The sequence below is a fragment of the Dermacentor andersoni genome, chromosome 8, assembly GCF_023375885.2.
Source record: "Dermacentor andersoni chromosome 8, qqDerAnde1_hic_scaffold, whole genome shotgun sequence".
Lineage (NCBI taxonomy): Eukaryota > Metazoa > Arthropoda > Arachnida > Ixodida > Ixodidae > Dermacentor > Dermacentor andersoni.
The window spans coordinates 107575065-107593649 of NC_092821.1; the positions used below are offsets into that span (position 1 = coordinate 107575065).

The window sequence follows — 18585 nt, forward strand, 5'->3', positions numbered from 1 at the left end:
TGTATAAGTCATTGCAACGAAGTTGCAGCTAGGACACTTGGAATTGTGTGGGATAGTGTGGAGTTCGAATTGGAGGGCTTCGATTACAACAAGATTCTCGCTTTGTGGTATCATTTGGCAACGTGGTTGGCAGCGAATCGCTCACTTCGTGTCTGTGCTAATGTACTCATAAGGTTTCGTGAATCTTGGATGGCGTAGTGACACGCAGAACTGAAAGCAATTAATCACTTAGAAGCATATTTTGGATACTTGCTGCCACATTTGTTTTTATCATTAAACCGTGGTAGTAGTCTTATTAAGGCAAAGCCTGTCCAGTGTAGTGTAAAATGCTTTTATATATGTTGAAAATTTCTGGATATCTAAAACACGCCATAAAAATATTTAGGCTGCTCAGGTTGTTTCGGTGGTAGCTGAAGTAGGTAGCTGCTGTGGAGCAAGCTTGAGGGAATGATTAGTGAAAAAATGTTCTAGCCCGAGCATGCAGGCAATTGTCTCTAACGTTATCTGAGTATTTGATATTTATCTAAAAATAAGAATACTCTATATTGATAAGGTTTCGAAATCCTTTTCTTAGCATCACCTGAAGGGGTACAACCTCATTGCAAAGGAATCCGCTCATAGGCTTGCTTGTTTCAGTTTGTTTCGGCTAGCTGTGTAGCTGATATGTCAATTTGAAATTGGATAGTACTCAACTTTCACATGCACCTTTAGTGTTTGTTTCTCCGAAACCTTGTTCTACAATAATACAAGGAGAATGATCTATGTAATTCCGTTGTATAATAGTGGCAAAATTGTGTGTTTTCTTCTATAGTAACAGTGAAATTTCCGAAAGCCATGTAAATAATTTATAGATGTCTCAAGGCCAGCAGATGCATGCACTTGCACGTATGTTTATTTGACGTGCGTTGCGCTTGTATACAAAAACAAATATTTAAATAGTTGTATTTCTGGGCATGGTGCAGTGAAGGGCTTTGTATATATTTGGACCAACTAGGGGTTCCTTAACGCGCATGAAATGCACGGTGCCTGAGCGTCTTAGCATTCTGTGCAACTTGGAATGCGATCGCCTTGGCCGCGAGCAAACTCGCAGCCTCGGGCTCAGAACCCAAACCATGGCCCCTGAGCAGCCGCGGCGTGCGAAAAGGATATTTTTCATGCATATTGTGTTAGCTTCCTGAATCGTAGCTGCGCATTTGAATTGTAATTTGGTCTGATTCCAGAACTGAACCGCGGACAAACGCCTACACAGTGTGGTCACTCCACATTTTGGGTTAACGGGAACGGTAGCAGATTGCGGAACGCGACCGAAGCAAAAAAAAATTCTGCTTTTATAAACCATCTTTCGATTTGCGGATTTGCGTAAAGCTTATTTATCAGTGGGCGTGTGCTTAGGGCTCCAAAGAACTGGCCTTTGTACTGCAGTCACGACTTATCTGGTTAACCCAGATCGTAGAGTCATCACCCCGAAAATTCCCCGATCCCAGCTCCTAATGCTCCACCAGGACAAACTTTATTTGAACTATGCCACTTGCTTCCTGACCAACACGGGCATGTTTATTTTTTTATTTTAGCAAAGCTATGAAGTAGTTACTCTGGATATTCCTCTGCATATTACCCTTCCATGAGGATTTCTACGCTTTCAGCATATGGGTACAGCTAATTTTTTAACGTTGCGCAATGTAGACAGAAAGGACGCCAGGTGTAAGCAGGACGAGAACAATTTTTCGTTCTGTGCGCTATCGTTGTTATATGGTCAATATAATGAAGCGCCAACTAGCTGTAGTGCAAGTGCTTACGGGCGTTATGCGTCGCACATGTTCTAAATACAGCCTTCGGCGTTGTTTTCTGTGCAGCACGACGTAACTGCGAGATCCATATATGGGACAGCTCATTGAAAAGTGCTTACGCGAAACCATACGGCGGCTCATCGTATGTTGCATGTTCACAAAAGTTTCACAGGTTTTGCGGACAAGACTCAACCCAGATTGTGATCTATTCTAAGGAATGTTCCAATACCGGGAAAACAGAGCAGGCACAAGGACGGCTTCTGGAATCTGAAATATGACGTCAGACCCGGAGATTTTTTTGCAAAACTCATGTGTTTGAGAAGGTAAAAGAAATAAAGCTTACTCTAACGAATTATTTGGTGGCGTTTTCTCTAAGTTCTTGCTCTTAATACCGATAAACTTCGCATCACGCAATTAAAAACGTATGTCTTTGTTTGCTTTTTCCTAATTTCATGGCATCCACGGATGATGTGGCACATGCAGGTAAAGGTGTTATTTTTTTCATTGCGGCTTCTGTACTTTTCCGCTCCAACAGCAACAATAACATATGTATCTGCGTTATGTGATAACGCTTTCAATAAGGGAACAGTAACATATTGCAAGTAAAGTTACCTTCTGTTGGTGCGTAAAAGTAAAACAGTAATTCATCCACTTGCACATTCTTCAATGCCTAGGCTGCAAATGGTGATGATAATCGTGAGAGAAATTCATTTTGCTTCTTGTATGTTATGCGACCAACAGCCATCCAACCTATGTGAGCTATTTACGTGTTGTCACATACGAGCGATTGTTCTACTTAGCATTATATTGTAAGCTTTCATATGCTTGTAACAATATTATGCGCCATTCGCCAATACTTTGATCATCTTTTGGATGCCCCCATTGAAGACCAATCGACATTGCCGTCAGCTTCGAACACCAGCATTTCTGGACGATGGATGCTTCCTACGATTCTACCAGGGTGAACATCTTTGCTTTGTACTGCTTGAGCTGTGACATCCAAAGATCTCTTCTGGAGAATATACAATGCCTCATAATGTTGAGAATATTTGCTCTGTAGTGGGAAATAGAGTCAGGAACTATTGAGAGAAGATGATGAAGTCCTGAAGCCCGGAGAGCGCGATCTAGCCACCGATGCTCTCGGGTCAAGGCTGATGTTGCCTAGCTCTGCTGGTAAATGAAGCTTTTTACAGTTTCGTGGAGGCACTCGCTAATCTCCCAGTATCTCAACCTGGAACTACGTCCCCGTACGTTACCTCCAGCCTCAGCTTTCGTCGTTAAAAATCATGACTAAAGGCTCCCAGTCTCATGGCACCGTCTGTCCCTGTGTGCTGCCTCAGCCTCACCAAACGATATTCAGGGGGACTGACGACCAAGACGTCGATGACTCGTTGACAACTTATCAAAGCGTGAGAGCAGAAAAAAATAGGATGATGCGACTGGGCTGACCAATGCAAACTTTTAACTTACCTTGCGTCGGCAGTCCCTGGTCCCGAAATAACGAAGCTGAGATTAATAACGGCGTCATGCAAGTCAACTTATTCTGAAATCTTCGGGTATCTCAAACGGAAAAGGATACCACCGAGTGTCTCAAACAAACAGCATCGTCGGGTGCTGTTGGTAGAGTCCGCGGGAGAGTCAATGCAGCAAACCCAGCGACTAGAGTGCGCTGGCTACGAGAGGCACCACTACACTTTTGTGCAAGAGTTCTAGAGTTCTGCACTGCAAGAGTTTTGTGCGAGAGCCCTAGAGTTCCGCGATATAATACTGCTCTGTGCTGCACGCAAAGGAAAGTCGATAGTCTTCAAACAGCGTTTTTAGTTTATAATAATATGGTTTGCCTCTCCTGATCTACGCATAGCTCTTATAATTTGCATGAGCGATTCACAGGCGTCGCGTTTGCAGCGCGGATCAGCAACTGCTTCATCAGAGTGCAAAAGCAGTTAAACATACTAATCTTTTCGGATAAATTTCCAATTAGTTCTTTACCGCATAAATCTACTAAAAGCCAATTGATGAAGCACTGCTTGCACTACGTTAACATCTTTGTTTCGAATTATCTTCAAGTCAATTGATGGTCGTTGTGCCGATCTAGCGAAAAAGGCTTAAAAAGTGGGAAACTTGGCAACTAAAACCTCATTACGGTTTCTTTGCATTGATTTGGCTCGAGATTGTCAGATCCTAATTGTCAGCACTGAATCAGCTTTTGAGTGACCTTTCAGTTTGTGCCCATGAAGCTGTGATTTGTGAGTAGTCTAAAAAATGAACTGAACATTGTTACCATTGACCACCAGTATTTCGTCCACATCTGCCATCTCAGATGAAACACATCCATGCCTGTGGCAAAATAAACTAATGATGGTTAGCGCTGTCAAAGTCAATCGTGATTACTAGTGACTAATTCTTAGCACCTCCCGGTTGTTAAATTTGAATCATCGTTCAAATTACTTATCATTTGACATCCACGATACTATAATCTGTAATTGTAAGATAACGCCAAACTAAGCTTATCACTGGTGATCAGTAATCACTCTTCACTATCAGGTTGCAATGGTAGCGAAAAAATGCTAATTGAATTCTGAGCGAAGAAATGCTATCTGAAAGGCTGTTCTAGAGACCGATAGCGCTAGGCAGTGGTGCAAAGGTAAAGGAGTTCGTCGTTCCATATACGCGGACAAAGCTGAAGCTATATTTCAGTCTTTGCGCTGTGAAGACGTGCTGTTTCAAGCATGGTAGGTCTAATCCGTCAGAGTAAATGTATTGTCCGCAGCAAGGTCATCGAGTTCCCTTGTTTGGAGAAACTAGGAAAAGAAGATTTTTTTTTAAATAGCGGACACCTTTGGTGCCGTGGGTGTGCGCTAATGTGTGCTGCCATACGTGTAGCGAGCTCCGAAATTTAATGCGCACCTGAAAAGAATGCGCTTCTACATCTGAAGCAAGTTGTGTGCACATTTCAAATAAAGCCATTTCTCGTTTCCAGCAATCTTTCCACCTTACCTCTTCACCGACAGGCAGCTATCGGTGATAGACACGGACAACGGCATGATTCAGCTTTGCCACCTTAGTGCGACGCCCCGGTATAGCGATATTTACGTAGAAAATTTTTTAAGTATGACATACAGACAACCTGCAGACATGATAGCGTCAAATTGTGATTTGAATATACCAAAAGAAAAGCATAATTCTAATGCGCGAAAAGTAAAAAAAAAAATCTCTTTTCCAGCGTTTCTACCTTTCATAGAGCAGCCATGGTCTCCCAGATTTGCAGACGCAGATCTCAAGAGCCAGGAAGTGGGACGTCCGGTTCCTTCCAACATATTCAGATGGCCCTCGCCTCCGCCACATCAAGGCCCATGCAGGAGCCTGCGTTTTTTACCAGAATATTCGCCCCTTCATGCGTAGCGTTCGCCGCCATTTTTTCCCGGTAAACGTTACAGTTACATAAGCCGTTGCCTTGAAGTGCGATATGCACTATGGTGTCTTTGAATGCTACCACGTCCCGCTCTTAAAAGCTAAGCTTAAATGGCCTCATTTTTTTCCTCATTGTCCGCGATAGCTGCTAGAGATACCGGCAACCAGTGGCGCAGCGGCGTTTCGGTCGGCGATGGTGTTCATCACCAACCGAAACGGCTATTGTAATGAGCCCGTAACAGTTCACGCTGCAAACTACGAATAGCAGATCAAAAATGCCGACAGATGCTATTCAATGATGGCTGTGGGTGGTAATGCAATTAGCATTCGAGAAGTGTAGCTACTTTTATTAAAGCTGAAGACAAGCTGAAGCTGAAGCTGAAGACGTATACGGTTCTACGGTAGTTTCTGCCACATGGGTATGACACTCGCTTGCAAAGGTCGGCCATGAGCATGATGTCATAACGATGACAATATGACAATGTAACAAGGACTCAGGGATGACAATAACTGAAGAACGAATGACAACTATGAAAAGAATAAGATAATGAGTGTATGAAGATGATGGCATGACGATGACTTTACTGCGGTGATTCTATGACCAAATACCCTTATGACGACGACATTGCGACATTGGCATGACGACCACGCTTTCATTGCGATGGCGTGACGGCGATAGCGTAATGAGAGTCACATGACGAAGTTCCAACGATCACAGCGCAATGATCAAAGCGCCTTCATGCATTTGTGGTCAAAGTGACCACAAATGTATGACTACACTAAGACGATGAGGCAATGACGATACTGGCATTTCCATGGTATGAGGAACACGCCACCAGAACGAGGGAAAGACGACCATAGTGTGACGAATGTAGGACAACAATTGTAGGTGACGATAGCGTGAAGACGACGACATGAGGGGAGTCGAATGACGATGCTGCAATGCAACGAATGCAACGACCACGACGCCATCCCGTCAAGGAGACCCGTACCTCTAGTAAACCAAGCTGGTAGAAAACATGGGCAACTGGTTCGGCGTATGAGGCTAGCTAGATAGATAGATGGAGAGATAGGTAGACAGAAAGACAAACTGACAGATAGATAGATAGGTAGATAGATAGATAGATAGATAGATAGATAGATAGATAGATAGATAGATAGATAGATAGATAGATAGATAGATAGATAGATAGAGTGATAGATAGATAGATAGATAGATAGATAGATAGATAGATAGATAGATAGATAGATAGATAGATAGATAGATAGATAGATAGATAGATAGATAGATAGATAGATAGATAGATAGATAGATAGATAGATAGATAGATAGATAGATAGATAGATAGATAGATAGATAGATAGATAGATAGATAGATAGATAGATCTACAAAACTGAAAATCCCAGTCGGTATTTCATCATTTCCTTTTTCATGGGACAATAAATGGTGTTCCGCACGTACATTAACAACCTGCATAACAAAGTACTCTGCCTGCCGCTCGCCACCATTAAATGTTAACTCTATAGGTCCCGGCTGGCAATCTCCGCACTATGTCCTAACTATTAAGCACCTCAAAACATCAACCGCTCTTTCTTAAAATAGCTTCCATTCATAAATTAAAGAATGCTAAATTACATTACGGAAATATGTTATTTTTTGAATCCTCATAATATCCTCTTCTTCGGGGATTCTTCATTAGGTTTTAGTCGCAGGAACACCTGCATGGCCATTTGCGACCACCTCTGTGACAAGAGAAGGCCATCATGTAAATTCTCGACTTGAGTAATGTTCGAGCTCATTGAATCGCAGCTGGTGTTAGAAATTATCGCAAAAGCAACAGATGTAACACGCAATTTGTAGTTCAAATATAATTACAGCTATCTCATATCTGTATGTGCAAAGTAAGTTGTTTCAGAATTATCATAAAAGTTTACATCAGCCTGACAAAGTTTTCAGTTGTGTCTCTCCCTCTCTCTTTCCTCTAAAATCTAAACGCCGGCTCCCTGACCTAATCCCCCGTAGTGTTTAGGCGCTACATTTGAAAGAACAATCATGAAAATAAATTATTTCCGCCAATCAAGCAAATCAGCGTTCACATTTACCCTCTGTGCTTCTTTCCGTCTCCATTTTAGCGCTTTGCCTTTCGCTAACTGTTGCACCAGCTAGTTTATTTTATTTATTTATTTATTTCAGAATACTGCAGGCCATTGCTTGGCCCAAGCAGGAATGAATTTACATTGTTACATAACCAAAAGAATAAAATTTATACAATGTTAGCAGCACACATATATCAAAAGAATAAACCAAAAGAATAAAATTGTACAATATTAGCAGCATACGGATACCAAAAGAATAAAATTATACAATATTAGCAGCACAAGGATACAAAACATACATATCAGGTAAGGAGACGATGTAACGCATCAGAAAAATTTTGTGAGGAAAAAACAGATGCCGGTAACGAATTCCAATCTTCTACTGTTCTTGGGAAAAAACTGTACTTAAAGCTGTTAGTTTTGGCGAAGATGGAGTGTATCCTATACTGAAGCAATTACTAATATTCAGGAGCTTATACTCCACTTAATATTATTGGCCTTATATTGTCTTATTGAAAGTTTAGCGTCTTAAGTGCACGTAAGCATAGCCAGCCGGAGGACGTACACCACACGTCCTCCTCTAAGGCAACCTTTGCCTGTTTACTTCGCGATTCAGGGACTCATGCTCTTGAGGTGTTTGATCCAGGAAAAAATCTTGTGCTACTTAGGCACACTTCATTTTTTCATTGCTTCGGCAACAAAGATGCAGTAAGTATATATTTGATGTATTTTCAGTCTGTGTAAAGAATATACTGAAGATGACTTTTGAACTGTTGACAGATGACGGCAGCCAGACATGGCCCTCATCCAAATGTTCACTTGTCGCACAGTAGCAAGCAACTCACTTACATGGTTGACTAGGAGAAGTGCACATGGACACCGCACATACATTTACTTGGTATTTTATCTATTCCAAAGCTTTTCATATCTTGATATACTAATACAACTTTATTTCCAGCCGAGGCCTATGCCTTTATAGGTACATCATTCACTTTCAAGTTCATCCAGAAATCTCCAGCCCCTTGAACAAAATATAACGACAATTTACGCATTTACAACAGGCGGCTTTGACGCTATAGGTTACAGCATTGTGCTCATTTAGGAGGAGGAAACGTGAGATATAGCGTCAGCATGGTTTTAACTTCATTTGTTAAACCTGAAGAATTCATCAGTATCGCCGCGTTTCTCCACCCCTTAGAGCCAGCATATTTAAATGCCATGGTAGCCAAACAAAGAGATACGATAAAACCAAGGGTCCTGCGATGGTAAAGTTGAGTTTTAGCAAGCAATATTATCAAGGAAACTGTCTATAATTCCGTTCATCCTCTTCTATGACACATATTCACCATTCTAAGCATTTATAGGTATGTTAACATGGACTACACGTTGATTTATATAACAAAGTTTGGTATGGAAGGCATGTAAAAGTAGTTTCAGAGCTATGATGCCGCTTATGCATTTTGGTGCGAAAAGATTATATACAGAATATGAGCCGTTGTAAACAATGTCTGCCTGTTGGAACCCACGCTTGATCGCTTAGTGTTAAATTGCTTGCTGGCGTTGTATTTTCCCTTCACATTCTTCTATACATGGTCCACAAAAGTCAAACTATCATGTCCGTGATAAAAAGGGCCCAATGGCTCTGCAAATGCTGCGTGCACAATTGGTTTCCGACCCTAGCCTGGAAGAATTTTCTTGAATGAGTAACAAAGAACGTCAAACAGCACGTCAAACTTGCTAACCTTCTTCTTTCACATTGGTGGTATACATTTAGAATGATAACATGAAGACTAGCACATTTCACAACAATTCCATCATTTGACTGTTAGGAGTATGCGTTTCGAGATATTCGTCATCAAATTCCAAGCCCAGTACGCAAATTTTTTATTAAAAGGTGGGAGTCCCGATTGGAAGGAGCCACCTCTCCCATGCCAGTATGAGTCGCATTCCAAGATATCGCCTGGTGTTGCAAAGCACGAGCCGCATAAAACGCCTTTGATTGCACGCTTTGTGCATACTTATGACAAAGCGGTGTGCACGTTAACTTTAACTTCAGCGGGGAGCAGTTCGTGTATATGACGGTTCTCCAAATATGGTTACACACGTACGGTCTTGCTTCCGAAGGCTCCTCCGTCTCTAAAGGTCGCAGTTCAGGTTGACATGGAAAATTCGTCCTTTCTTTTGCGTCAGGCTACACAAGGATGGATGGGTTTTAGAAGCGTCGGCTTGAAAACAAGCTCGGAACTGAGCGCAGGAGGAATGCTGATGCCGCGATACACGTCACATTTACGTTTCTGAAGCGCCTATTATGAGCATGTAGGACCAACAGCTCACGTTAACAAAGATTTTCATCTGAAAGGAACATATACTTTAACATATATACTCTGTAATACTTTTCTGGCCTGCTACTACTGTCGTTGTATATTAGTATCCTGCGCCGGTACGGTCCATCTAGAACAAAGCAGTGTCCGGTTATTCCGAGGATCAATTTGTTTTATTTGGTTATTTATTTGGTGCACAAGCGTACACGTTACACTGATGTGGTCAGTTTGCTCCGTTTTCTGACAGGGCGAAGGGGATATACGCGAAGCTTGCGCTGCCCGATAGCTCTTGACCACTAATAGAGGGCTAATGGTGAAAAAGGCTGTGAATCGGAAAGAATTTCTTTCTTCTGTTCCGTAAAGTAAGAATGTCATGTACGTACGACGCAGAATTTTCGGCCGTCACTGTTGACCACACAGGTTCAGTTCTCCAACCCCCTTCTAGGAAGAACGCCACTCCAGCTAAAGTTGAGCAAGTAGCTATCGCCTTCGCTCTCTCCGACGATTCTAAGGAAAAGATCTATACATACTCACGAGCAGCGAGCAGTCGGGGCATTTGCGTTCGGATCGACATCAGCTGGAGTAACTCGCATTTTAGGTCATAGGGATATTTTTGATCAAACAATCACCTCATTTCCGGCTCACCTCAGATCACATCTGGCCTACATGACCAACCTGAGTGAGATCGCCCACTCCCGAGTGCGCGAACTAAGTCTCTGTGCTGGGCACCCTGAGGGATCTTCGCCCTCAAATTTGGCTGGCCTTAGGGAGATCCTGTTCACTTTGACCGAGATCGTTAAACATTATCAGTGCGGCAGGAGGGACGTTCCCCTTCCTAACGAAAAGCTCTCCAGAACAAAGGCATCTACCCTCTTCATGCTTCATACCAGGTCATAGCCAAGTATTTATTCCCACAGACGTTCATCGAAGGTCTAGATCTAACATACCCTGATTGTCGCGCTGTTTGCACGTTAAATCACATGCTCTGGCATTGCCCCTCATTACAGCATTCTTAACCAACGACCGAGCAGGAATGGAGCTCCAGGCTTAGGAGCTCAGAACTTCTACATCAGCTCAGGGCCATCCAGAGGACCCCCGACACGGCAGTGAGGTTCGGCCAACCCGTCCCGTCGTGAGAGCGGCCCGCTGTTTTATCGCCTTAAGGGTACACTCTAAAAATTTTCACACCCTTATGGGTGTAATGCGGGTGTATTCATCTTTTCACCCTTGTAAACACCCTTGAAACACCCTTTCTTAACGGAAAAGAGTGTTCAACAAGAAAACACCCTTGGAACACCCCAGTCTTTCTAATTTACACCCTAATTGAAAGGGAGTAAGTGAACAAGCTTACAGTATATGATAATTGAACATTGCCAGTTAAGGCGTTGATATTGGCTATACATGAAACGCGCGCTACCTGCGCTTGAATCAGGTAACTGGAATGATTAGATCGGGGCATCTAGGCAGCAGCGCACTGGCTCCGAACAGCGGTCAAAAATGAAGTTTCCCACGAATGTTGATATCGAACGGATGACACTAACGCGCAGACTTTGTATAGCCAAATATCTGCAAAAGACTTCATATGATCAATGGCAAAAAATTTACAATGCTATCACTGAATACTTAAAGGTGTGCAACCAGTTAGACTGAGAATGGTTAGGAGTGAGGGCTAACGGTAAATAGCTCACCAACTTACGGTTTGTAGATGACATTCGCATACTCAGCAACGCTGCAGACTATTTGCAACAAACGTTTCAGGACTTTGGCGAAGAAAGTGTAAGTCTGATTGAGAGTTAGTATGCAGAAGAGAAAAGTAATGTTCCGCAGCCTGGCGAGAGATCGAATGTCATGGTCGGCAGTCAGCCTCTAGAACCTGCGCAGAAATACGTTTATTGAGGTTAATTACTCGCAGGGGCCTCTGATCAAGGAAATTAACAAAAATAAAAAATTAGCTGGAGAGCTTACGGCAGGCATTACTAAATCATGACCAGGGAGCTTACTGCTAATCATTGCTTTCTACCGTTACTAACGTATGGGGCCGAAACTTGGAAGTTACCAAAGAAGCTTGGGAAGACGTTGAGGACCGCGCAACGAGCCATGGAATGAAAATTATTAGGCACGGCGATAATAGACTGGAAGACAGCGATGTGGATTAGAGAGCGAACGGGGATAGCTGATATTCTGGTTGACATTAAACGAAGAAGTCGTGCTGGGCATACATTGCAAAACGTAAGGGAGAGAACTGCTGGTCTATTGGAGTTGTAGAATGGGTGCTAAGGGAACGAAAGCACAGTCGAGGATGGCAGAGAATAATGTGGACGCGATGGAATTGGGATACTTAAAGACACGTGGAACCAGTTAGCACAAGACAGGGGTACTGGAGATCGCTGGAGAAGCTTTCGTCCTGCGATGGACGTCAAAATAAGCTGATCATGATGATGATTATGTGACGACATCCATGCAAGCTTCGCGGCATGTCATTCATGTTATGTCATGCATGCGTGTCATGCACGTTCTGATAGCTCTATTTACGTCGATCGCGGGGGGGGGGGGGGGCGGAGGAGTAACGGCGTAGCCAAGTGGGGCACGCCGGGCACTTGTAACGCTCACTAACAGTAAATTTTTTGCTACTATGTCAATGGCCCCGCTCCTTCCTCCTCCACGGTCAATTGGGACCCCCCCCCCCCTCACACGCACAAATTTTCTGGCTACGCCACTGTGGGGAGGGGGGTGTAAGATTGCTCTAGACCCCTCCCCCTAACTTGTAAACGGAAACGGCGGAGGGGAGGGCAGCTGCCGCCGGGCCGCAAACCTTAGGCAGCCAAATTACCGGCTGCATTTCCCTTTGGACGTGAATACTGCTCTAATGTCATTACACTGTAGGATTCGTGGCGGCTCGAGGGCATGCGACAATAAAAAAACACACATACAGCCATCAGCAAGTCTTAGCTTGAGCAGATCTTTGGGAGCTGGGCAAGACTCTCACAAAAAAAAAACAGCTTGGCACCCCTCTTACATGCATTGTCAACTCTGGGTCACCGCTGACTGCACATTCCCGGTGAAAAAAAATCACACAGGAAGTCCTCTCGAATTTGTCTAAGTATGCGTAAGCATTGTGACTCTTCCTCATCTACACGCAGTCCATGTCGTTATCAATGTTATGAGACTTGATCCGACGACTATAAGCGACAGTGCTGCGGCGACACGAACTGCTGAGGTCGGCGGCGCCAAGTTAATGGTGCAAGCAAAGTACTGCAGGTGGCGGGGCCAGGTGCGCTGGTGAAGTTCCGTTCGTTTTGAGCCGTTATCGCTCTTTAGCACTTCTCATCCGCGTCGAACCATTATCAACCATTCTCCGGCGGCGGCTGCTTGTGGCCCGGCCGCGCGAACCGTATCTTGAAAGCGAACAGCATTGTTGACAGAGTGTGCCCACTGCTTAAAACTTCACGCGCTGTGTTCTCACCGTTTACTTCGCTTTGAAAACAGACGCGCGTACACCTATCTTAGCGCATAGTGCGGCATGAGCTGAAAGCTTCGTGAGCGCAATGTTCTCGCCGCTTCGGTCGCGTTGAAGCGAGAGCTAGCACGAAGGTGAATTCACTCGCTGCTGCGGGTTCTATTTTGAAAGATATCGTGCGGTACGGAATGACGGACGGATGCTTTTTCTTGTTGGGTAAGTATAGAATGCTTACGTTATAAAAAAAATCGCAGGGTTCGCGAATTTCGCCATAAGAACCAACACCAACCTACTCCCCCGCCCCCCGCTGAGCGATGCCGTCTTGATCGCCCCCTCCCAACCCCGGGAAAAGGGACACTACCTCTCTATCTCAGTTGAAAAAACGATGATGAAACGTTAACAACGACAAGAACGACATTTCCTAACGAGTTGTCTTATGGCCTCCGAGATTTGCGCACGAAGCTGGCGCGCGCGAACCTGGGAGGCCATAATTGGCCGCTTAATAGCATAAAAAGACAAAAAGATAATGCCAAACGACACAGTTAAAAATTCAAACAACGTACTGATCTTAGCTATACTGTTTAGGGAAAAGAAATAAAAAATTTGACAGCCGTAACACAGGCCACTAAAGCCACCACCGCCGGCATAACGCGGAACCAACAGTTGGCAACATTGCTTCGTCCGCTCCGTCTCCGCAACTCATAGAGTTAGTAGAGCAACTCTAGAGGAAAAGCTGGGCCGGAAAAGTGGGAACCTCTAGGGCGCCGCCCTGTTGCTACTGGTCAATGTGGCCAGCGCAATTACTATTGAAAGAGCTGAAAACAAGTACAGGTCACCGTATGCTTTGTCATCTAAAAACGCATACCTGAGGTTTTATGAAGGTGGTGGGTTAATATTAAGTTTACAGAAAGCGATCACTAAGTCCGTGACTTATGTAAATCACGAACTACGCATTCATTTATTAAAGGATGACGCGAATTTCGGTTTCGAATCTGTTTTTTGGATGCGTAGTAGTTTCGTACAGTTTAGGTTTGACATGCGATCGCGCGTCGACATCGGACGCTATGGCACACTCGCGCCTTCTGTGCCACCGAAGCCCCGAAGTGCCCAGGCATATACGTTCACATGTAAGTAAACGAATGTATCTCCTTGTTGAGAATATCACGCGAGTAGGCAGCTCTTGTGGGGCATCACAATCGTTTGAGAAGCGTCACAGTAGAGCATTTTTCTACATGCGGAGCGGCGTTTTTATTTGCAGGTTTCCCTTCAGTAGGAAATTTCTGGACAGGCGGACCAGCGCACCGGAATTGTACTGGCGAAGCCACAAGCAACTCAAAGAATCTGTTTAATTGTTGCACTTTAAACAATCATGCTTCTACAAAGGCCACAGCAGAAAAACAGCCTGATGCCGAGTATTTCTGTGCCACGAAGTAATCAAGAGGCGAGTGCCTAATGCGGACGAAATCGAGTGCATCGAGACTTAGAACGACATAAAGCTGAGCTAGTTGGTAAGGATTCATTATGCAAAACAGAGGTGAGGTGTGCAGACAGGACACAAGAGTAGAGAAGTGGGCGGCGCTCGTGTTGCATGTTTGCTTGTAAATACTCTATTCTTGTGTCCTGTCTGCACGCCTCACCTCCGTTTTGCATAACGAGTGTATCAACCCACATATTAATAGCGTAGGCGTTTTATTAACTGTGCAATATTTTCAACACTTCCTTGCATGACATTTCATGTGGAATATCTTTTTTGGTCACAAATTTGTGCAGCGAATCTATTTGCATGATCGACTTCGGGCCTGTAGGTCCGTTCACTTGCAATTGATGCTGAGTCTTTTACATGTATCCATAAACTGCAGATATGCACATCAGATCCCTGCGAGCATTTTCAAAATTCAGTTATTTTAGACAACAGGCACATATGCAATACTGACATAATCTCAAATACCACTAAGCAGCTGGGACACATTTTTGTTGACCATACTCGCAGGTAAAATAAGTAGATTATGTGGACAGCTCCAGCTCATTTTCCTTAAAACAGTGTGTACAAGGGGTGTGCAAAAATAATTTTTTTCTCGCGCACCGCTTCTTTTGCTGTATAAGCAAGAGAACCCACCACGTTAGTGTAACGTATCTTGTACATCACACTAATAAGTGCTTTAATTTACCAAGTGAGACGAGTTACTTTTATGGATCATTCAGTCATATCACACTGCAAGCTGCATTCATCAATATTCAATTGGATTTCGCATGAAACATGTTTTCCTTTTATGTAGATATGCAATGGCAAGCCCTTCCGTGTGTTCCAAAGGTAAAATTTAAGCTCGAAATTAAAGACATTTCTAGTCAGAAACAAGCAAAAATGGTGAATGCAGAGTATCAGAAGCCCAAGGTACAGAAATTATGAGAAGTGTCGAATGATTTTAAGGAAAGAATGGTATTTGAAGATGCAAGGTTCTTTAGTGGAAATCAAGCAAGTCAGTATAGGTAGAATACTCTGAGAAATTATGCGAGCAATGGGATAGAACACAATGGGTCAGGAAATGCGTTGTTTTTCTGAAAAACTAAAGCTGATGACTGTCATATCATGAGTCACTTTAGCATCATGAGACTGCTGTTTGATAAATTCAGAAACAAACCAAAAAGCAAGCCATGCAGAAATAAAAAAAACCTATTTAATGATGCTCTCTCCACACTGGGATAAATAATAAGAAACGGATCACGTCTAATGAGGACATATCAGACACCTTGTGAAACACTAAAGCAAAAATTCGGTTTCGAGCTATGGCACTTGCCGCATAGATGTGGGGGGCCTTGCACCAATAGTAATAGTTACCACTGCATCTAGAAATTTAAAGCATTCATGCAGACAAGGATGATTCTTTATATTTTTGGCTACCACTTCAAATGCCTCCACTAAGTGTTACAATGCTGCACGCAGCCATACTAAGGATCTCACAGCAACACTTGCAGGTAAACAGCAAAAGCAGTCAAAGTGCTGGTGTATTCTGGACACTGTCTTTGAAAACTTTTAGGCAAGAACAGTGCAAGAAACGGACATAAGAACTGCATTTATTTCTATAATTCCCCATTTGAATGGCCTTTTCTTTTTCCTTCGATAATGCCTTCGCCTAGCCACAGCAGCTCCCTCATACAGACTCCGCAAGCCAAGAGGCCGTGGAGGCAAATGCAGGTAAGAGGCAAGAAGCAATAGCACTGGTATCGACATTCATCTAATTTCTTTCTTTTTCTTTCGTTTAGACAGCCAGCACACCTCGAACAGCCACCTTGACTGCGGGTGTGTCACCCTAGTCGCCAAGGAAACATTTGAGGGAAAGCGACAGGCAATGTGAACAGCCACTTCTCCATGTAAACGATACTCTTTCTCTCGGATGACTCCTACGTTCGCCACGCCAGCACACTTGTGCACAAAGATGCCGCGGAGGCACGTGCAGGTCAGAGGCAAGAAGCAGTGGCACTGGTGTCGACATTCGCCCAATTTCTTTTTCTTACGCTGAGGCAGCCAGCACACCTCGAACAGCCACCTTAACTGCGGGTGTGTTAGTAGGTTCCTGTTGTACATATGCTCATAATAAACTTCAGTAAACTTGAACTTGATAATAAATTTGAAGGCAAATGGGACATTGATGCATTGTTTTTTTGAACATTTATTATACACATACAATATATGTTATACTTTGCAGTGCTACAGAGCGTATTTTGAAGCTTCCCCCTATATTTTGCACCTTTAATTACGTATGTGTTGTGTGGCCCTCAATTCAGTTCATGTTGTAGCAGATGTTTTGTCTGTGTATCACACATTGGCTTAAGCTCGTGATATCCACATACTTCTCTCACATATACAAAACGAAGTTCTATGTAGTCCTCAGTGTTACAACAAAAAATGAAAGTAAACAATCCGATCGTGGAATTGTGTTTATTACAGTCATTCCTATGACAGTTACTGACAAGTTGACAACTTGAACTGGTCAATCCGTCCATAGCCTCCTCTATTTTTCAAAAATAAAGGAGGCTATGATCCATCATGGCAAGGAATTGTATATATACATAAAAAAAAAGGGGGGGGGGTATGTGTGTGTGTTTGTAGTGGGGGGCATAACAGGATTAGGGCGGTACGAAAAAAATGTACCAACACCGTCCTCTAGACCCATTCCGTTAAGGTACCGTAACAAAGCGCATTAATATGATGAAGTTCATACAACCAACTCTGATATTACTACACACGCCAGGCGACGCGAGCTACATTTGCCATGACGCATTCGCGACTGCACCGGATGCCCTCCATATTATTCTCACTAATCGTGCTAACTGCACCGAGGCAAAAGAAAGATCATGGGCGCAGGTGCCTTTATAAAGTATCTCGACCTTGCGAGGCACTGCTGCGCGTGCCAGGGGAGCTGTCCGTGCGAACACTCCCTGGCACACACCTGCCTCGGCGGCCCCAACCTACGTACCGTTCTGCTTCGAGCTTTGATCCCCCCACTGTCCCTTGGGTGCCCTGGAGTTCCTGTGCCGCCTGCTTTATTATAATCTCAGGTGCTCTCCTGAGACTTCCGTTTGTCGGCTACATGTGCCCTACAGCTGGATCAGTACTTATAATAATAAAGAAACCCGATCTATCGTCGCTACTATAGATCGCGAAAGCGGCTTTTGCAACATACCGCGCCCATGCGAAGAGAATTACGGAACGCCAACGATGAATCTGACCACAGCTTCGAGCTCGTAACCTCGTCGAGTACGTGACACTCCTGCAACAGGCATGACCGCTGAAAACCGCATACCGCCGGAAACTTCAACAGGATCATCCCTCGGTTGCATAACTGCCACCTGTACGGCCAACATGGACCACACCCACACCGTCCCGCAACATAGAATAAAGAACCAACTTATAAAGCCCAAACACACGGCTGCACGCACACATCACGACACTACTAGCGAGGCGCCATGCTGCTACGCCAGGGGTAGCACACTCTCAAGTTCAACAAATGGCCACAGAGGGCGAAAAAATCGACCGCGCGCCGCTGCAAACAAAGCCGACGTAGTAGCATCACTTCGGGATGCGTTCGTTTGTTCCAACATTTCCCGGTAGAGGCGTCGTAATAAGCGCAATTTTATCTTACAAACTTTCTCTTACAATTACCGAAGCATTTTCTTTTACATAAAAATGGGGCAATATTATCATTGCTAATTAGATATTGTACTCTTTGTTAGTAAGTTTATTGTTTCTTCGCCATTATAAAGGCAAATAGCGTTCAGCATCATCGATCGTTCACGTGACCTCTGGCCTGGATTTAAAATTTTTACCGGTATTTCCGAGTGCACGGCGGCACGGATACATTCGTTCGTACACTCAAGACTGGTTGCTTCTTTGTTTCTAAAACTAGTTTCTTGCGCTTCGATGTCTCGCGTTATTTAACGTGGGGTGAAGTTACGTGTTTGCAAGCCGACATGTAAGCCCGGCAGTTGGGTTTCGGTCGTGAGCCATTCGGA

The 18585-nt window shown here is 43.9% G+C and overlaps 1 long non-coding RNA gene across 1 annotated transcript; it reads left to right on the forward strand.

Annotated features, from left to right (window-relative positions):
* The first annotated feature begins 15391 nt into the window (after nt 1–15391).
* LOC140212933 (uncharacterized) lies at nt 15392–16716 on the forward strand. Its single transcript, XR_011889922.1, has 2 exons — nt 15392–16267; nt 16336–16716. It is a non-coding gene; the product is annotated as an uncharacterized lncRNA (long non-coding RNA).
* The last annotated feature ends 1869 nt before the right edge of the window (nt 16717–18585 follow it).